This window comes from Tupaia chinensis, unplaced genomic scaffold (assembly GCF_000334495.1).
Source record: "Tupaia chinensis unplaced genomic scaffold, TupChi_1.0 Scaffold000255_1, whole genome shotgun sequence".
Lineage (NCBI taxonomy): Eukaryota > Metazoa > Chordata > Mammalia > Scandentia > Tupaiidae > Tupaia > Tupaia belangeri.
Window position 1 is genome coordinate 1998607 of NW_006159735.1, and position 22348 is coordinate 2020954.

General features: G+C 42.9%; 1 long non-coding RNA gene and 1 pseudogene across 1 annotated transcript in view; one reads left to right on the plus strand and one right to left on the minus strand.

The window, feature by feature from the left end:
* Window positions 1-22348, plus strand: part of LOC114007927 (uncharacterized) — a 159311-nt gene that overhangs the window by 74432 nt on the left and 62531 nt on the right. The gene's annotated exons all lie outside the window — the stretch shown is intronic.
* Window positions 16588-17236, minus strand: LOC102492957 (enhancer of rudimentary homolog pseudogene; annotated as a pseudogene).

Genomic DNA, 22348 nt, shown 5'->3' on the forward strand with positions numbered 1-22348 from the left:
CACACCACAATCCCTTCTCCATTCTCCTCTCAGGATTTTGGGCACACACACACAAACACACACACACACGTGCCTGGTGTCAGTTTTAAGCCGCTGGGTCCAGGACTTGAACCGTGGTCAACTACATGGGAATCCAGCGATGTAACTGCTACACCATCTGCTGGGCCCAGAGCCTCTTAAAATGCAAAGAATGGCTGATGGTGAAAAAGTACCTACAGGGTTAGCTACTCTGTACTAGTAGGCCAAGGTGTCACTGAAAACCTCAGACCAACTGCTAAATTTTATTTGACTAACATTTTTTTAAAAGAATTATTTATTATTTTAAAATTTGCTACAGGGCATGTGCACTTGACAAGGAGAGACCAAGTCCCCAGGTCTGAGATTTAAGCTGCAATGGGCAGTGTGGGAGACCAGCACCTTAACTACCAGGCCTGCCACTTGGTGGCCCCGGGTGATTTAAAGTCTAAATTTCAGGGACCACCAGGTGGTGTGGAGGTTAATGTGCTGGGTCCCACATGGCTGATTGTGTGGTTCCAGTTGTGGACTTGGTGGCTTGAGAAACACATTGGGCATACGAACATTCATGCCCCAACTCTCAATAGGAGAATGGAGTGCAATGTGGCCACCCCTCTTCAGCTACCCCCTCCCCCAGGGGGTGTGATTTCTCACTTTCCCGCTCTCCTATGGGCACCTAGGTCCTATAACAAAACTTACATAAAAGCATTGAAAATTGTTATGGACACTAGGGACAAAGTGGAAGGAGAGTGGGAGAGGGGAGGAATGTAGGAAAGGAAAATAGGGGAAGAAAATAGGTAAGATATTTATGGGACACAGATATGGTTTATTACCTGTTGATGAGGATGTGTACAGTATTCTCAACTGGGCTGGACTGAGGTGTATATCATGCTGGGTAAAGTCTCTTTACAACCTAAGTGATGTATAATGATTGAATGTATAAATAATAATAAAATCTATTCAGCAGTTCAGATGGGCCATTTGCTCTGCAGGTTATCACAGTCTCTACTATTCCCTTTCCTTTACGTCTTTGTTTTACTCACTGGTGCTACTTGGCTGGTAGCTGCTGATGGCCGTGCTGGGCTGATAGGTCCTGCCAATGCTACTGCAAGGCGCGAATGGCCTTTGGGCACTGGCCCTCCTTTCCCTTGCTTGCCTTCCCTCCCAGGTGTGTCGTGGTCATCGTGCTGGCTGTGGTAGCAGAGGCTCTTACACCTGTGGTGGGCACATCAGTTGGTCCACTCTGCTGCTTCTAGCACCCAGATTAGTCCCAGGTTTGCCAGGGCTAAATTTAACCCGCAGCTGCTTCATCAGATGCTCGGGTATTTTCAGCCCTCGGAGTCTAGCGTGGCTCAGCTGGATGTTGCTGAGGGCTGCTGGCCCAGGCTCATATCTTGTGTTCTGGACTGAGATTGGCATCTAGGTTGTCCCAAGGTCTTGGTTCCAACTTCTGTTCTTTTTTATAATTGGAATTGGAGAGAAGGCAAGAACGAGCAGAGTAAGCATGAAGCAGGCCCTTCTGTATTTGCACCCTCCTCACTCCCTCCTGCAGTCCGTGAGGACTGCCCTCTGGTTGGTGGCTGAGAGGAGGGTACAGTCTGCCTTGCACAGTGATGGGCTGCCAGCTGGCCTGTTTTCTCCCCGCCTGCTGACCTGGGAGTCGCTGTCCAGGGGAGCCACCAGCCTTGCTCTGAGCTCCAGCGTTCATGTGTAATCCAGCGTCCTTTCCTGACCTGAGTGTTCATGGACAGGACTAAATTCCCGAAAGTGATGGTCCATACTACTCTGAAATTTTCCTGCCAGTGTGTGCTGTGGAGTTGATAGTCCCTCTGGCCAAGGAAGCTGATGTGTGTGCAAAACCATAGACTGTCAGTGGCATTCACAAACAAGAGGAAAATGGGTCCAGAGGTGGAGGGTCAGAATGACGGGAAGGGCCTGGGAGGGGTCCTGGCATGGGGGGGGGGGCTGCTTGAACATGAGAACCACCTTGGCTGTTTTCAGCAGATGCCCCTGGCAGCCTCCTGGGAATCCAAGTGAAGCAGGATCCCCTCTGCCCCGACCACTTCTTGTGCTCAGTGACTGCTGCTCAGGTGCTAGGCAGGTGCCCACCGGCTGGCACCTCCAGCCCACAGCTCTCCCCCTCAAAGCATCTTGGAGTCGTGTTTAGATATGCACATGCTATAGACGGGTGAGCGGCAGCTCTTAGGGATAGGTAGTCTCATGTCTAGGTTCCTGACCTCCTTTTGGGTATGCTTGGCACCCTTCTCTGTCATGCTAGTACTGATGGTAGCTAGCAACCAGGACTGCACCCAGCACTGTTTTAAATACTTTTCATGGAGGAACTCCTTTAGACCTTATACTAACCTTGTATGAGGGTAGGCACTGCTGTCCTCCTTATTTTACTGGTGAGGATACTGAGACCCAGAGAGGCTACATGACTTGCCCAAGGTCACACAGGATTCAGAGGCGGGTTTTCTGGCTCCAGAGCCCATGTTCTTAATCACTGTGTGTATTGCCTCTCCCAGTTCTTCCTTGGGACTGCCTGTCTCTTATCCATCTTCTGCCCTAGATTACGAATGACTTGATGGAAAAGATCATGTTTTAGTCCCCTTTATATCCCAGGATTTATCCCAGACTTCACCACAATAGAGTTCAAGCAAATGCTTGTTGAATGAATGTATGAATACACGAAAAGAGGAAAGTGCCAGTTAAGCCATTGTTCTTTATCCTGCGGTTCTTGGAAGTGACATCTGAGGGGTTTATGAGAATAGGGTGGGACATTCTGGCCTCTAGGGAGAACCCTTCTCTGGGAAGGAGCCCTCCATGCTTCTCATTCATCCCCTCTCCAGCCCCTGGCTCCTCACTCCTCCCATCCCTGCCTGTGAGTTTGTGCCTATGGAGCACTGCAGAGCAAATGCCTGGATGGGTTCCTCTGACAACTGTCCCATAGGCAGATGAGCACACTGGGTATCCAGCTGGCTGAGGTGGCAGTATCACCCTCATGCTGGGCCAGGTAGAGGCCAGGAAGGTGGCAAAGGCTCCACCATATTCTGGAGGCTCTGAGCATCTAGTTTTCTGAGCTAATGTAGAAGGACTTGGGTGCCAGTGGAGGTAAGGTTTGGGTAGGTGGGGGCATTAGGACGTGTGGCTTCTGTTGCCTTCCTCTTAGAGATGTGCATGTGGGGGGTTTATTGGAGTGGATGGGAAAGGAGGGTGGCTCTCCAGCATGATCCTGAATTGAGGCACTGACTCTATGTCCTCTTTATAGACCAGTCACCAGTACGTACTCCCTGCCCCAGGGATGGAGGTGCGACCTTGGGCAAGCAGCTCCCTCTGGAGTAGGCAATCCTCAGAAAGGAGAATTTGTGAGGCAGTGAGCAAGTGACATTCTCTACAGTGTGGAATGAGGAGTTAAGTCTTAAGGATGTAAAGGAGGCACCAAAGAACTCTGGAGAAGAGGCCCAGGGATCTATGGCTTAGCACGGCCTCCAGGCAACTCTGATCCAAGCTAATTTGAGAATTGCTGTTCTAGATGGTCTCCTTGGCAGGACTGGTTAACAACTTTCATGAATACGGAGTTCTCTTTTATAGAAGGTATTCATGGCACACCACAGATTGGGTACAGCCCTGTATTCCTCTTTACCATCCTGATGGAAACTCTAGACCAAGTATGAGAGCATTTAAGAACCACAGTACACTGAGCCTATTACTGCATTGCCCAAAAATCCTACAGGAAAGGGAATTAGAATATATTTCTTATCCAAGATTTGTCACATCTGTTGGCTGCCAGTGATCAGCCAAATAAGAGGACGTTGAATTAGTAACTGTCAGTCTCTTCCAAAGTATAATTTGTTAATATAACAACTGATCAGTTAGATTACAAATCATGATTTGCCCTCAAGACTCTCAATCCACCTAGTTGCTTAGAAATAACTGCCTTGGGAGTAGAAGACTAAAACCATCTCAGTGTATCATTTAACCATGCCCTCAGTGCAATTAGTGATATTTGAGAACTTCCAACTAGGACAACACAGCTGCGAAAAAATTGTTAGCTTGATTCAAAAGTCAACATCGGCCCTTTTATTTTAGATCATCATCTATGTAAAATCATGTCAGAAATTATCCCAAGTTGTAATTTCTATCTACGCACAACAGATGCTTACTTGCTAAAATCCTAATTTTTCTTTTTTTAAACTTATTTTATTATTATTATTAATTTGACCAGAGAGAGAGAGAGAGAGAGAGAGGGTGAGAGAGTGAGAAAGCAACCCACCAATTCCAGGGCTCAAACCGTGGGAGTCCAGCACCTTAACCAACACACCACCTGCTGGACCCTAATATTTCTGAGTCAAGGACATTCATATCTAGTAGATTGTCTTTTTTAAAATTTATTTTTTCATTCATTTATTTTAATTGACCAGAGAGAGACAAAGAGTAAGAGAGAGGAAGCGAGAAAGCAAACCACCACATTCAGGACTCGAACCATGGTGGACCATGTGGGAGTGTCCAGAGCCTTAACCACCATGACACCTGTTGACCAGCAGATTGACCCAGATTGTCTTTTTTGATTATTCGTCCTAATTAACATGCTACTTCCACTTTTTCCTTTATTTGTGTTTGCTTCATATCTGCTCATTCCTGTATTTTCAGCTTTTTTATATTGATTTATCCATTCTAATTTGACCAGAGAGGGGTGGAGAGAGAGGGAAGGTGATAAAACAGGCCACCAGGTCCAGGACTTGAACCACGGTCAGCCATGTGGGAGTCCATTGGCCCCAACCACTACGCCACCTGCCTGCCTCCCGAGTGTGCGTTTTTTTATCCCCCAGGATTCATCAATGATGTTATGTGTAGCAATAGCTCATTCCTTCTCATTGCTAGGTAGTAATCTATTGTATGGGTACTCCACAATTGCTTTACCCACTTACCTGTTTGTGAACATTTGTGCAGTTCCTAGTTCCCAGTTTTTGACTACTATAAATAAACGTGGCAATGAACACTCATGTGCAGGTTTTTAGGTAGATGTATGCCTTCATTTCTTTTGGCTAAATGCCTAGGAGTAGATAATTGGGGTATTTTTAACATTTTAAGAAATTTTCATATTGTTTACTAAAGGTGTTTTTCCATTTTATATCCCCACCGTCAATCTATGAAAATTTCAGTTTCTTTACATTTACTAACTTATTATAGTGGACAGTTGACCTCCGTGAGGATTGGAATGCTGACCCCTACGTAGTCTGAAATCCTCTTACAACTTTTTACTCCCCCAAAACTTTCCTACTAACATACTGTTAACTGGCAAGTTTATTGATAACATAGTCGATTAACACACATTTTGTATGCGATACGTGTGTGTTGCTTTCTTATAGTAAACCAAGGTAGAGCAGGAGTCCCCAGCCCTCTGGGCCACAGAATGGTACCAATGGAAGGTCTAGTGGCCATCCCCTGCTCTAGCCACCTTGGTGGGAGGTAAGTGGCAGACAGTCGAGTGAGTTAGGCTCTGTCTATATTTGCAGCTGCTCCCTGTCAGTGAATTTCTGCCTGGGTTCGCCTCCTGTCAGATCAGCTGTAGTACTGGATTCTCATGGGAATGTGAACCCTATTGTTGTGTGATTGTTTCATTGTATATCGTTATATGGTAGTGGTGGAAATGGGGTGCACAGTGGATGTGGTGTGCTTGGGTCATCCTGGAGCCAACCCCAACCCCTCACTCACCCTTATTCCAACCCTGGTCTGTGGAGGAGTTGTCTTCCATGAGGCTGGTCCCTGGTGCTGGGAAGATTGGAGACTGCTGAGCTAGAGGGGAGGGGAAAAAAACCCAAAAAAACAAAAAACCCCAAACTCATTGAGAAAATGATAAGAGAAAATATACCTACTGTATTTATTGAAAAAAGTCCAGATATAAGTGGACCTGTGTAGTTTAAACTACTGTTCAAGAGTCTACTATATGTTTAGTCTTTCTTTTTATTTTTGGGAGGTTTTTGCTATAGGGCGCGTGCGCTCGCCAGACAGACAGACAGAGAGAGACAGAGACAGAAAGCGAGAAATCATCCCCCAGGGGGGATGGCCATGCCGCAGTCCCTTCTCCTCCGTTCTCCTCTTGGGATCTTGGGCACGCATGCACACGCACCCGGTGTGAGTTTTAAGCCACCGGGTCTGGGACATGAACCGCGGTTGACTACATGGGAGTCCAGCAACATAGCCATTATGCTAACTGCTGGTCCCTGTTTAGTCTTTTTCATTGTAACCAGGCCAATAGGTGTTATTGGTATCTCATTGTGATTTGAATTGCATTTTTCTAATGACTAATGGTGCTGAACGTCATTTTTATGTTTATCTGCCATCTGTATATCTTTTTTGGTGACGTGTCTGTTCAAATCTTAGGTTCATTTTTTCATGTTTATTTGTGTTCTTATTACTGAGTTTTGAGAGTTCATTACATATTCTAGATGTAAGTTATTGGGTATGTGATTCATAAATATTTTTTTTACAATCTGTGGCTTTTTTTGTATTCTTAAGAGTACTTTTCGAAAGAGACTTTTTATTTTTATTAAAGTTAAATTTATTAATATTTTCATGGATTGTTCGAGTATTATAGCTAAGAAATCTTTACCTGATACAAGATCACAAGCATTTTCTCATAGGTGTGTTCTTTTAGAAGATTTAGCATTTTAGATTTTACCTTAGGTCTATGTTCAGTTCTTTGTATTTTTTTTGAATTATTTATTATTATTCAATTTGACCAGAGAGAGTGAGGGAGAGTGAGAAAGCAAGCCACCAGGTCCAGGACTTGAACTGCCATCAGTCTTGTGAGAGTCCAGCACCTTAACCACCATGCCATCTGCCGGCCCCTATAATCAGTTTTTTTTTTTTTTTTTGGAGAGGTTTTTGCTATAGGGCGCGTGCGCTCGCCAGACAGACAGAGAGAGAGACAGAGAGATAGAAAGCGAGAAATCACCCCCAGGGGGGATGGCCACGCTGCAATCCCTTCTCCTCCATTTTCCTCTCGGGATCTTGGGCATGCACACACATGCGCCCAGCGTGAGTTTAAGCCACTGGGTCCGAGACTCGAACCGCGGTCGACTACATGGGAGTCCAGCGACATAGCCATTACGCTAACTGCTGGTCCCTCTATAATCAGTTTTGACTCTATTCTCTTTTTTTAAAATAATGATTTATTTATTTAATTCCATTTGCTGCTGCTATTTTTAAATTTGATCAGAGAGAGACAGAGAGAGAGAAAGGGAGAAGGAGAAAACAAGCCAGTAGGTCCGGGACTCGAACCACAGTTGGCCATGTGGTAATCCAGCGCCTTTAACCACCACACCACTTGCTGGCCCTGACTTAATTCTGTTACAGATTTTAAAAGATCAAGTAAAGGCAAATCATTGTCGGACATATCCAATTTATTTGGTTCAAATTTGGCTGACGTCCTCTTGCAGCAGAGAGCTAAGGTGAGGAAAATACATAGTGACACCAGCACAGGATACTGCACCAAGAAATTTCCACTCGTTGGAAAAACAGGCACGACACAGCCAAGGCAGAGGTTAAACCAAGGCAAGCACAGATCTTTCAAGGGAGGATAGGACCAGCACATCTAGAGACCAAGTTGGGGCAGAAGCTGGTTGGCACCACCTGTTCTTCTCCAATCTGCTGGGTCACTTGGGGAACACGGTAGACCACATCGTTGCCCTCAGGCTGCATGACCTGCTCCTGGGCATGCTTTTCACAGTAATCAGGTCCTCCACAAAGAAATGCCCTTCCATTTCAGGTTGGTGCCACAATTGGTGCGCACTTAACACTCAGGGTGGCAGTGACATCCTGCAGTTTCACAAACACGACGACAGCGTTGGTGCCACATTTGTCCCATTTGGGCAACTTCTAAGCATTTCCAATCAATACAGCCACTTTAGTGACAGGAGCTTTAATGCTTCTGAATCCTGAGGGGCTTGTTGGGATCCCCTTTTTCCTCAGACTCCAAGGTTTCCTGCAAAACCAGGAAAGAAGTGGATTGTTTTGGGGGCTCACTTAACTTTTGTTTCTCCCGAAGCATCTTGTTAACTTCAGCTTCTTTGTTGATGACGAGGCTGCTTGCAGGCCGAGAATGGTCTAAGGATCTGCTTCACTCAGCAATGGATCCTCCATATCTGACCACTTTCTATCAGATGCCAGGGTCTTGTTGTTTTTTATGACTCAGTAGTAGTTCCCAGGGTAACTTTTCAAATGCCTTTGCATGAGCTCCATGTGTAGTCTTCCCCAGACTAAACATCCCTGAATCTTCAGCCCTGTTCATGATGAAGTATTCAGACCCTTCTTTCTCTGCATCTTTCTCCAGGCAGCTCCAGTTTGCCTATGTAACCCCTAATGTGTGGGGTTCAGAACTGAGAATAGTAGCTCTAAGTGGTCTCTCGGTTGGTTCCAATGGGCATATTTATAACCACTGGAATGCTAATTCTGCTCCTTTATTTTTTACCTGATTACCCAACCTGCAGCACAGAAATGATAGATACTAGAAGCAAGAGAAGTGTGTAGAATTTGAAGAAGTTCAGAAAATAAATAAGGACAGTTTTTATTTTGGAAGATTTGGTATTTTTGTTTTTTAAACTTTTTTTTTTTTTTTGAGTTTTTCCTTTAGGGCCAGAAAGACAGAAAGCGAGAAATTACTCTCCAGGGTGGATGACCACACTGCAATCCCTTCTCCTCCATTCTCCTCTTGAGATCTTGGGCATACATGCACAAGTGCCTGGTGTGAGTTTAAGCTACTGGATCTGGGACTCGAACTGTGGTCGACTACAGTGGAGTACAGTGATATAGCCATTATACCAACTGCTGGTCCCAGATTTGGGATGTTTTAATTCCACATTTAAGAGCCTACTATCAAGGCTACAAGGCACTACAAAGGGATGGAAAAGATGTGAGCCATTAGTCTTTCACTCAAAAAGCTGATCATTGAACTAGGGAGATGCCTAACAGAAAAGGCCAAAAATACAAGATGACAACGTCAAATGCAAAATTACACCGATTAACTAGATTTGTAGAAATTAAGGGAAGATTCACTGCTAGGTATCTTCATATTTCCTTCAAAGAATCTCATATATGAGAATGAATAATCATTGCTAGTGAGCTAAAAGAGGTGGTTTTTGCTCTGATGAGTATATGTGCTCCCAAATAGCTTGTGAAGTGAATTTTTGATCATAGAATACTTTTTCCCAATTATTTATATACATGTATATTTATTATATAGATATAAAATATATATGTGTATGTATATGTATGTGTATCTATCTCTTATATAATTTTTTTAAAGAGATATTTTGCAATAGGGCACATGCACTCACTAGAGAGACAGAGACAGAAATCAACCCCCGCCCCCTCCACCAGGGGTGATGGCCACACTGCAATCCCTTCTCCTCCATTCACCTCCTGGGATCTTGGGCATGCATACAGTGAGTTTAAGCCACTGGGTCCGGGACTCAAACTGTGGTCGACTAAGTGGGAGTCCAGTGATGTAATCATTATGCCATCTGCTAGTTTCTCCCAATGCTACTTTATAAAAATCAGGAGTGTGTTTTCTGGAATAAGATGTTTACTCCAAGTCAAAATCATGTCCTGAACTGGAGTCAACTTCTAAAAATATCATATGCTTCAGTTTCAAAACAGAGAGTAAATCTCTGAGAATACAAAGTATTACTCAGAATAAGTTAAGATACAAATATTTTCTTAAGGCAACTCCCACACTTGGGGCAGGGCAATGTGGAGTCCAAGAACATAAGGACTGGAGCCAGAGCATCTTGTTTGTATCCCTGCTTTTCCACTTATTAAGTGAGTGACCCTGGCTAAGTACTTAACTTCTCGCTGCCTAGTTTTTCTTTTTCTTTTCTTTTTTTTTTTAGTATGGGGGTATTAAATTGTGGTTCCCTCATAGGACTGCTTTCTATACACAAAGCACTTAGGACGTTTAGAGTATCCCTCTTTATTTTTAATGTGATATAACAAATCATTCCAATATTTAGTAGCTTATAAACAAGAATCATCCTTTATTGAATTTCACATTTTCTGATGGTCTAGAATTCAGAAACCTTGGCTAGCGAGTCTGACTTGAAACTTCTCATAAAATTGGAGTCAGATGTCTGTTGGGGTTGAGGTCACCTTAATTGAGGCTGAAAGATCTACCACCACGTGTCTTACTCACATGGTTGGCAAGTTAGTGCTGGTTGTTGGTGGGAATCTCCATAAACCTTCATGTGAGCCTCTCCGCAGAACTGTTTGAGTGTCTCCACAGATGGCTGTTGGCTTCCCACTGCCTGAGGGTTTTCCCTAGAGGGCTAACTTCTTTGCACTTCAAATCTGCCCTTGCACTTAGGTATTAGAGAAAGCTCTCGACCTAAAGTAGAACCTTTGGTCTTTGTTGGAGATGTTATCAGCTAAAAGACGAGTTGCACTCTTAGCTGCGGTGGAAGTGGGAGGCTGTGCTGAGGGTGTGATGTAGACTCGGTCATTTGCCGCACCAAGTTTGCAGGAGCTAGGATTAAGTGCTAGTTCAACTCCTTTAAGAAGAAGATATCATGACAGGCTTAGAGGTGTGAGAAATTATTAGGGAATGTGCCTTGGGGAAGATGAGGAGGGTACTGGAGGAAGCTGAGAGAGCTGTCAGACAGTGATGCAAGTATGAGCTCTGGGAAGGGAGAGAAGTTTGGATAAAAGATCATGGTGCAGGTCAGGAAAGTTTCAGCCAGGCTTACGGGGAGGGCTCAAACCAGTCTTCCTTCAGAAAAATCTTACGTTTCCCAGGCATGGGCCTGCCTTTATGTCCCAGCCATGTGAAGCATGGCCTCAGTGCAAATGCAGTGGGAGACTTGGCGCCCCTAGTGGACAATCCAGTAATTATTCCTGTAGGCACAGCTCTCAAAGGCACATCTCATGAACAGTGCAGTAGTTGCAACATGGCTTATAATTCTGGGAAACCAGAGGTCACTTGCCCAGAGTTCATGAGACTTCCTCCTCCTTCTGTCTTCCACGTTGTCCAAAATTCCACCACAAAAGAGTGACTTCTTTGTTCATTGTTGCCTCTTCTTTCAAGTCAAACGTGGGAAAAGTAACATATTCGGTAAGAGTTTAGTGTGAACAAATTGTTCAAATCTTAAAAATTTGTGACAGATTGAAGGACCTTGGGACAATGTGAGGACGTGTGGAATTTGAACAAGTAGCGTTTAATGAAAGGGGTACAGATGGGGACCACACTGCATCTACTTTCCAATCGTGCTTTCCTGTAGGCCAGCCCCTGCTGGCAATGGAACAAAACAAGTATTCAGACTTTCTTAGTGAAATATCAGGTGAAAAGTGCTTCAAAGCAAGTGTCTCTGTCCAACACCACTCTTCCCAGCCCTTTGAATATTTTGGAGGATGTATTTTTAGGGGGGTGGTTTAAGAAATTAAGTAAATGTCAAGGTGGTTGGAATATTTGAGTTGGGAAGGGAGGGAAAAGACTCTAAGATTTTCAGAGTGTGATCTGTGAGCCACCTGAATCAGTCCCAAGAGCTTAAAAATAGAAATTTCCTGCTCTCTCTCCCCACTCCTGTCTTCCCACCACAGGCCAACTATATCAGCTTTTGGGGATGGGGCCTAGGAACTGATGCTTTTATAAGCATTTCTGGTGATTTCATCAACATTAGAGTTTGAGAACCACAAGCTCAAGTCTAATTATAATAGTGTAAAGGATATGAAGATCATATCCAGGGGCAAGTTAGTTTCTAACACTTAATCGAGGTCCTTCTGTGCCTTCTCTACTGAATTCCAGATACCGGCTGAACTGGTGTCTAACCTGCAATTGTGTCCTTGATACCCCAGATTCATTGTGTCCACAACCAAATGCCTTGTCACTTACTTGGCCAATGCTCAGTTGCATCTACTAGTTTCTCCATCAGTTTGTGGCACCCCCAGCCATTAGTTTGCTCACATCAGGCTCATCCTGCCCCCATTCCTTCTTATTCTTTTTATCTGTTCAGTTAGCTCAGCTTGAAAATAGAGCCAGGTCACCCAGTGGTTCTCTCTGCCTTTGTTATTACAACCCTGTTCACTCATCTGGCCTTCTATAACTTTCCAACAAGTCTCCCTGTTTTGGTCTTGGTAACCCACCCAGCTTGGCCCTTCTACTCCCACTCCCAGACATCCTCAGTCTAAATGCCTCTGCTCAAAACCACCTAATGGCTCCCTGTCTCTCTCTCTCTCTTTTTTTTAAGAATTATTTTATTTAACTTTATTTATTATTATTATTTTCCACTTTGATCAGAGAAAGAGAGAGAGAGAGGGGGGAAGTGAGAAAGCAAGCCACCAGGTCTGAGACTTGAACCATGGTCGGCCATGTGGGAGTTCAGCGCCTTTTACCACCATGCCACTTGCTGGCCCCTCCCTATCTCTCTTCAAGCAGAAACCAAAGTCCTTACTAGATCAGGCTTGGTCAGGACTCAAGCTACCCCTTGACCTCTCCTTCTGCAGCTATGTCCCTCAGTTCCAGCTATACTCACCTTCCTGCCATCCTAGAACACATTCAGCAGGTAGGACCCTGGCCCAAGACCTTTGCATGTCTGTGTTTTCTGTCTGATCACACTTGCCTCAGATCTGACACCGTTCTTGCAAAGGTTTATCTTGATTACACTAATATTAATTCATGGTTTGTTTAAGAGTAGCTACTGACACATCGCAGGGGCATGTACTCTTATCTCCATGTATTTCTGAGGTTTTAGAATCTGTCGATCTGTTGACTTTGCAAGTTCTTAAGGCTCATTGAAGGATCCTGTAACTTCAGACTCTCTCTTCTTCCACTGGACTTTTCAAACTCTTTAGGAGTGTCTCTGAAGACATTTAGCCCTGGCTGCATAGTATTCTATTTCATCCAGATCAACTGGTTTCTTGAGCATTTCAAAGAACTAGGCTGCTGGGCTCTGAGAACCTGTGATGATAACTTCGTGGTCTCGCCTGCACAGGCTCACAGCAAGAGCCAAGGAGAGTGACTGTGTACTACTCTGTAGCTGCAGGGACTGGAGATGGGCTCTCCTTAGCATGGGGACAAAGCCAGCTGCAGTGGGAAGTGAGATGAGTGTGTCCTGTTTAAGGAAAAGGAGATAGATTGCCTGAAGGAAGTGAAGCCCAGGTAGGCTTGAGGCAGTGCAGGGCTTGGAGGTGAAGAAGGGAAATGCCATTGAAGCAGTAAGAGCCCGAGGGCAAGGGCAGGGTGCTGCAACTCAGGGTGTCTTGTGGAGAGCTACATGAACTTGGACTGGGTCAAGGAATGCTGAGATTAAAGGATGGAAATAAAGTGACTGGATTCAAGTCATGCAGAGCTGGGGATGAAGGAGTGAGGAACCGATAACCCTTGTAGAGGGTTTTGAGGCAGGGGCATGCATGACCCATTTGAGATGATGGTTCTGTAATAGTGTAGGGAGTGGGCAAGAATCATGGCTCGTTGTGAGCTCTAATCTACTGTCAAGAGCAAAAACTCTGCCCAGAGTAGGCCATTTTAAAATCATTTTCTGTGTCCTGCAGTGCTTTGTTTAGAGCTGACATTAAATACATATTGAATAAATGCATATTTATCTTCCCGAAGTCCTCTCTCATTTTTTTTTCCCAATGGAGGTTTTCTTTTAAATAGAACAATGGGGGCTAGATTCTGATACCAGGATGAAGTTCTCTGATCTTGGGGCTGGCAGATAGCATGGTGGTTAGGGCGGCTGAACTCCCACATGGCTAACCATGGTTCGGGTCCTTTACCTGGTAGCTTACTTTCTCACTTTCTCTGTCTCTCTCTGGTCAACTTTATTTTATTGAATTTTAATTAATTTAAATTTGACCAGAGAGGGAGGGAGGGAGGGAGAGAGAGAGAGGAGAGAAAGAGAGAGAGAGAGAGACCAAACTGCCAGGTATGGGAATTCAGCTGTGATCAGCCATGTAGGAATCCAGCATTACCAACCATCACACCACCTGCTGGCCCCTCTTTGGTCAACTTTTAAAAAGTAAAATAATGACAATGAATAAAATTAAATAATTTTAAAGTTCTCTGATCTCACACTGACCATAGGTTATTAGCAGGTAATTGTGGGTAACATGCGTGCTTCTTTGCACATTGATTTGTTCTTCGTAAACTAAAACGTAAAAAAATCCTCCTCTTCCTCTTTCATGAGTTTATCAAAATGTTTGACTCCTCTGGGCATCTTCCTAGTCCGAACAAATGCGTTTGGTACAGGACAAATGATAGGACATTGCAGGAGTTGGGCTCAGACGGAGGCCCAAATGGCCAGAGGTGTAGGTGACCAATGCTATTGCCGTAGAGAAGCAAAAGGTACATGCAAAGCAGGTGAGTTTTCTTGCACCTTCGATCTCTTAATTTTCTCAGCCATAAATCAATTCACAAATCCAAACAGGAAAAAATGTATAGACTTCAAAAAAATAATGTAAGAACAGGGAAAAATACACAACTTTGAGAAATGGGAATGATTATGAATTTTTTTGCCTGCTTCAATTAAAATTATTTTCTCAGAACTGTGAACACTTGCCTAACACATTTTGTTGACATGTTTATGGATTTATTTTCAGAGAGAAAGTGGAAGAGAAAGGGTAGAGAAAGAGATAAACAGACCTTCAGACGGTTAGCCATTTGTTTGCATTGGAGAGTTTATTGAGACATTTAGAAGGAAGGAAACATTATCCACCAAATGCCAAAGCATACTCTACGGCCCAAAAGATGTGACCTGGCACTTAGAAGCAAGGCTCAGCCCATTTCTCCATATGTTGAAGGTTAGTCTGTGTCGCTGTTCTCTTGGCATCTCTTCCCCAAGGCGTATCCACAAATTAACTGATGGCTGCAGATGGAGTTTTGTCCTTCCATCCAGCACCAGCCCCAGAGATTTTTAACTATTGAAACAGAAATTCACTCTAGCCGATAGAGAAACTACTCTATAGCTATATCTTATGTTTTATAGTTATTTTGCTATCAAGTCTTCATTTTTCCTGGGAAAACGATGAAATCTGACACTTTTGTTTTTTTAATAGTTTGCCAAGTTTACTTTATCCATTATCCCAGAGAAATTTTACTACTCTGTGAGGGAAGATATTTTCACCCTATTTCACAATTAAGAAACCCGAGCTTCTGATATTTTCCTAAAGTCTCTTGGCTAGTACTCGACAGAGTCTTATGTAGTATCTTTATATACTGACTCCTAGACCAGGGTTTACTCCAAAATATCTATAAAACTGCAATAAACCTACAAATCTTAGTCGGAAAATCAATTGTATTTTGATTTAATGACTGGATTCAAGTAGAAATTAAAACAAAAAGTACAAATTAAAATTTCAAAGCAGTTAACATTTACATTTATTGAACATTGCCTTTGTGTTAGGCATTGAGAAGTATATGTATTTTTTCATCTAATCCTTTTTTTTGGGGGGGGGTAAAGAATTGTCTTACTGACTTTATTTATTTACTTATTTTAATTTGACCAAAAAGGGATGGGGGTGTGGGATGGGGCGGTAAAGTGAGAAAGAGCGAGAAAGGGAAAGTGAGAAAGCAAGCTGTCAGGTCTGGGACTCAAACTGCAATCAGCCATGTGGGAGTCCAGCACCCGTAACCACCACGCCACTTGCCAGCCCCTACTTCTTCTTCTTCTTCTTTTTTTAAAATTTATATTTAATTTTAATTTGCTATATGGAACATGTGCTCACCAGAGAGAGTCAGAGAAAGTGGGGGAGAGAGGGAAAGCAGGAAAGCAAGCTGCCAGGACTGGGAGTAGAACCATGGTTGGCCACATGGGAATCCAACACCACGCCACCTGCTGGTCCTCATTTAATCCTTTTAATGACCATAAGAGGAGACACGCTCTGATCACTTGCATCCTTATGGATAAGGGAAGGGTTTATAAAAGTTAAGAAAAATGTCAAAATTCACAAAGCTAGTAAATAGAACAATATTTGAACCCATGTCAACTAGATGCTAGAGCTAAGGGCTAAACCATCCTGAGACTATCAGGAAAAGTTCATCAAAGATGGTTTTCACACAGCAAAGAATAATAACTGTAAATACTATTTATTGAGTTCTTCCCGTTTGCAGACGTTGTGCTATGTTTTTAATGCAATTTTGCATTTGGAATTTACAAGAAACCTAGGAAGGAAACACAATTATTGCTCCCATTGTACAGAAGATACAATTGAGGCATAGAGAGATGACATAGCTTGCCCAAGTTCACAAAGCTAGTAAGTAGCAGAGCTGGGATATGAACCCAAACAGTAGTTCTCCCAGAATCTGGTACTTCCCATCTTCTTTCCAGCCACCTTCTCTTATTTTGTTTTGGTCAAAGTCTTGGAAGGTGTGGGTTTGTTCAGGAGTCTCATGGCTCCGTGGGTGTGTCACAGGAACAATGCCATCCGTGCATTTTGGGATAAACTGGTAATAAACAAAATCTTCTTGCAAGGAAATGAAGAACTGAATAAAAATCTCCTATGAGGACTTTTTTTTTTTTTAACTATTATTTTTCACTAAGACTTTATCTTGAGGACATAACTAAACCGTGCCACCACCTCCCACCCCATCTTGAAGGGTTAGTACAGTGAGTGTTACAAAACAGGTATGAACGGTTTAAAAGATTGGAGCCAATATTAACTGACAAGGAGCAATCTCCATCTAAATCATCATAAAAATGTTTAAGTAAAAAAAGAAGAAAAAAAGGGGCAACAGGGGTTGAGATTAAGCAAAATCCTCACATTTCATGGAGTACATTCGATCTTGGCTAGAGTGTAACAAAATGGAAACAGGATACTATGATACAAAAACTTTCACTACAGCACGCTGTACACACCTTCATTCCAAGTCCACCCCATCCCCCTAATGCTTCCAGCTCAGTTATTTCCCAGCTTGTTGGGCCTGCCGACGAAGGAGCACGTAGATCTTCCCTTTAATCCAGTCTTTGTTATACGGCTGGTGTGTCTGGGTATCAGCTCGGTAAACAAGGCAGCTGAGGTCTGCCAGATCGTCGATGAAGTCAAACAGCTGACTGATACCGTATGTGATGGAGGGACTGTTGGGATTCCTTCTCTTCAGATGTTCTTCATATATTTTACAAACACCTTCCACGCATTCATTCACAGATTCATAGTCAGCGTAAGTTCTGCCTTCTGGCCTCCTGGTGGGCTGTACCAGCAAAATGGTGTGAGACATCGCGCCAAACTCTACTTCAGCCGCTGCCGACACCGCCGCCGCACACGAGTTTAGCGGCGACGCCACCAACAGTCAATCCCCGCGACAGGAGCAGCCCTCCTATGAGGACTTTGTCATGGGGACAATCTGTCTGAAAATATTAATAACATATTACTGGTGCTTGAGCAGTAAATATGCTTCCAAAGTATGTATGTATGTATGTATGTATGGATGTATTTATTGATTTTTGGAGAGAGTTTTTTTGCCATAGGGCACGTGCGGTTGCCAGACAGAGAGAGACAGAGAGCCAGAAAGCGAGAAATCACCCCCCAGGGGGATGGTCACGCCGCAATCCCTTCTCCTCCATTCTCCTCTCGGGATCTTGGGCACGCACGCACACGCGCCCGGCATGAGTTTTAAGCCACCGGGTCTGGGAGCGAACCACAGTCGACTACGTGGGAGTCCAGCGACATAGCCATTACGCTAACTGCTGGTTCCCAGTATTTATTTTAAGGTAGAGGCTTAGATAGGTCAGAAGTTTATTTCCATGAATCTGAAGAAAGAACAAGGTTAGGTTGAATAACTGTTGGGTCATTAAGAAAGTCATGATGCATTTTTACATAGAAAAATATTCGTGACTTTTCTGCTGACCCAGCATCTCTTCCATGAGTGAAAGAGACAGACAGATGGAGAGAGAGCACCTGCAACTGGACCTTGGTGCTGTGATCCACCCCAGCCTTAGCCAGCCCTGGATCGTGGGTACACATGTGCTGGGCACACCTGGGGAGGTTTCTGAGTGTAAGCCTGGAACTTGTCCATGCGGGTGAGTCTTGCAAAGTGTCATGTCTTACTTCATGCCATCGTTCAGCCTCAGCATTTGCTACTTGTTTGTTTTGTAATATTGGTTCCAGGCACACAGAATTTTATTAATCATAATCCTTGGCTTATAATACACTACATTAGTCAGTGTATTTGTTTATACTGATTACCATTTTAAGTAATTCTATTTTAAAGCATAATTGAGAACATAGTCTAACATAGGCTCCTGGATGCTCTGGCATGTGGTTTGTCTGTGGAATCTTTACCTACATTCTAGACATATAAACTTAGGAGGAAGGGCTTTGGAGTTAGCCTTGCAACCCAAAACATGGTTATGGGTGACCCTTTCATAGACAGGAAGCTTCTCTCCTTTCCACCAGGGATTAAGGTTGCAGGATAGAGTCAGCTGAACTTGGCAAGAACATAATATTCATGACATCTTTTTAAATTCCAAGGAAATAAAATAAACAAGTAGTCATTTTCCAGGAAAACCGAGGCCAGTTCTCAGTGCCCAGAGATTCCTCATAATCCTCATTCTTCTGCCAGTTAAAAATGTTGACCTTGCCCTCAACCCTTTTCCTTGGAAGGGCCAGTTGGGTGAGGCAGCAGAGCTGCTTCTGATCGGAAACCCTGTGCAAGTGATATCTTGCCCGTGGCCTGGTTAGAAATCCTGCCTACAGCCCTTGAAAAGTCATTTAGTGGGAGGAGTTGGAGTTGCCTAGGAGAGAAATCTCTCCCCAAACTACCCATCTGGCAAGCATTTTCATCCTTGTCTCTTTCTTCCTCAGCCCAATTTCTTTCTGCTTCTATGGAAAATTTTTGTTTCAACATTTCTACTCATGGTCAAAATTTTGAAACCAAAGTGGAACCTGGGCATTTTGTGTTTATAGTGGTTGAGGTCATTGCAAAGACCATTGTTCTATCAAGGGCATTTGGGTTAGTTTTCTTTTTTTGACTATTTGTGTATAATTTTGTAGAATATTATAGTGGTGAAAAGTGCGAATTCTGTAATCATATTGATTGATTTCAAAATCTGACTCCAACATTTACTAGAGCATTTTTTAAAAACCTTGAGCAACAAGGTTTTGCTCCTTGCCTTCAACATCCTTGATTTGCTCTTATGCATGGACTAATCTGCTTTTAATACTTTCGAGGGAGGATTTGATTTCCTGTATTGCACCCTTCGTCTCTAATAGCTCCATTTGATTCTTTTCTATAGTGTGTAGTTCCTCTTTCAGATTGTGCAAGAACTTCCTCACCTCCTGGAACTCATTGTTTCTCTTCTCCTGCATTTTCTGGAGTTTATTGTCTCTCAGCTCTTATATCTTGTTTAGTTTTGACACTATGAATATTCCAAATTCTCTCTCCCTCCTAGTCATAGTAACTTATTTACCTTGAATGTAATTTGCTTTTTTCTGCTTGCAGGTAAAACATGCAACATTACAGTTAACCTGGGCTGCCTTACTCAGGCCTTCCCAGTCCCTGTTCCTCATGTCTTTTAAAATGCTGCTCAAACCTCCACTAAGAGAAAACTGAGGACAAACTGACCCTCTGTTTGTTACCACAAAGCACAAAGATAACCAGGTAACTAAAAGCATCAGTGTAAAAGAGGAGTTGAACCATGAGAAAGCAGAACAACTGCCCCTAGAGACAGCAGGGAGAATGCCAGGAGGAAGAGAACTTTTGAGAAGTTTTCATTAGAACCATAGGAGAGGGGCCAAGCAGGTAGCATGGCAGTAATGTGACTGGACCCACAACGGGAAGGTCCTTGAGCCCTTTCATCCTGGAACCCCCTGAACATGCTGGGTACACACGTGTGTATGTGTGTCTGTCTGTGGTCCAGGTTGACTGAGACTGGGGTGGGGTGAGGGGATGGGTTGCATGTAGAGACCCTGTTGGAGGTGCCTCTCTCACTCATGGGAGAGACAAATAAGGTTTGTCTCTTAAAATAAGAACCTAAAACCCTTAGAGATTTAAGAGGATATCGTATCTATAACTCAAAAGCAAGTTGCCATTGTAAGGAATAATCGGAAGACTAGAATTCTTGAGATGAACTCTTGAAAATGTGATTACTAAAATTAATTGAATTCCATGTAAGTCTAAAAAATAAACTAGATTCAGCCAAGGACTATATTAGTAATTGGGAAGATAAAGTTAAAAAGAAGAGATCTTCCCAAACTTAGAGACATGATAGAAAAAGAGATGGAAAAGGTAAAAAGGCTGAGAAAAGATCAAGGCAGTTCTAGCAGTTCAGCTTCTCCAACTGGCATCTCATAAGAACAGAAAGAAAAAAAGTAGAGATCATAACTTCTTTCAAAATAGGAAAATGATTTGAGTTTTCAGATCCAAGGGTCTGTCTCAATATGTATTGGTGAAATTTCTACATAGCAAGTACAAGAATATTCTAAAGGTTTTCAGAAAGAAAACATAAGATTTAATGCTGAAGGGGCCCAAGTCAAACTGGATCAGACTCCCATGAGCAGCACTGGATATTAAAAGAGAGCTCTGAGTGTTAGTTTCCAAGGAAAATGATTTGAATGTAGAAATATATGCTAGCTAGACCCAATGTAGAAATATTTCAGACACACTCAAGGACTTAGAAAGATTGCCTTTCGTATACTTTTTTCTTTTTGACCTTCTCTTTTTAAATGTATTTAATTTCTCAGAGAAGGAGAAGCACCCACAACAGGAATGTTCATGCTAGGATCCATCTCTAGCCTCAGCTAGCCCCAGAATCATAGGCACACATGTGCCTGGCATGCACGAGACCTTGGGTATGAACCCAGAAACTTCTCACATAGTCTCAGGTCGTGGAGCGTTATCACTACCCCTGTATACTTTTTCTAGAGAATTACTTGGAGATGTACTAGAGATGAGCAGAAAAAGAATCTAAGAAAGAGAAAAACATGGATAGGATCTAAGAAATTAGCCTAGGAGGACAAGGACAAGAAACCCCAAGATGATGGTAGTTTTGAATGCCTAGAGAGCATGAAATCTAATTAGCGCAAAAAGTGAGAAGGCGCCATGGAAATAATCTTCAGGATTTGGGGCAAGTATGCACACTTACTTGGCATGATTTTCAAATTGCCAAGTCCAGGACTCGAACTATGCAGGTGGCCAAGTGGGATCCATGCCACCTACTGGCCCCTCAAATAAAAAATTTCAAAGAATTAACCAGAGTATAGATTTAGGTGTAAAACTGTTCCATTTTCATTTCTCTCTCTCTCTCTCTCTCTCTCAATATTCAATCAATCAATAAAAAGTTTTTAATATCATGACTTCTGATTTTGATTAGACAGTCATTTAAGGCCCAGTATTTGGAAATTTAAACTTATGGATGTTATAAAGCATAAACTAAAAATTAACTAACTCCAACCTCAAAGCCTTAAGCCTTACATGTTTTCAATCTACTTGACGAGTTCTAATAGCTCTTATTATTATTTTTTTTTACTGGCACTGCCCCAGCTCTGTATTAACTATCCAGATTAACGTCAGATCATACCCCAGGAATTATTCATGAGCCCTTCTGTACAATGTAATTGCAGATTTTGGCATCCAGAGCAAAGTCTCATTGTTTTATAGATTAACTTCTCTTCCTGTACTACGGAAGAGACAATGATCTAAAACAACTTAGTCTGGGGGGAAAGGAGTTCATGAATTTCACATGAAAAAGCATTTGTCAGGTGAGAGATTCTAGATCTCACTTACATTCTATCTTGAGAACCGGGGACCTGCAGCCACACGGAGATAGATGGTCCCAGCCCCATGAATGGTAACTTTCATTATGGTACTTTTCCAAGCGAATGGACTGGCTCTTTATCTGTGCTTAAGAATTCGTTTCACCAAACCAGAGTTCTACCAAGCTCTACTACAACACTAACTATACTTTATTCATGTGAATGAAGAAATTTACTTGTTTAACAGTTATTTTGTAGCGTGTACATCGCGTTGAAAGTTCAGGATTTTTTGATGTTTCCTCATAATTCAATTCAGGTCATGCCTCTGCCAGGAGTATCACAGAAGAGGTGCTGCTTCTCGTTGAGTCCTGGCAGGTGGTCCATGATTTCGATCTGTCCCACGGTGATGAAGTCAACCCGTATTAGTTGATTGAGATAGTGACTGCCAGGTTTCTTCACTGAAAACCACTCTTTCTCTCGTGGTAATCAATAAGTATTTTTTTTTTTTTATTAATTCACTTTACACCATCACAACACACAAATGAATTTTCCATCCAAAATACACTGTGCATTGTCTCAATCAAGTACATCCACATATATGTTCTCAGCAAATAATTTTCCAATTCTTACGTCCTGCATACCTTGCCCTTTGTCT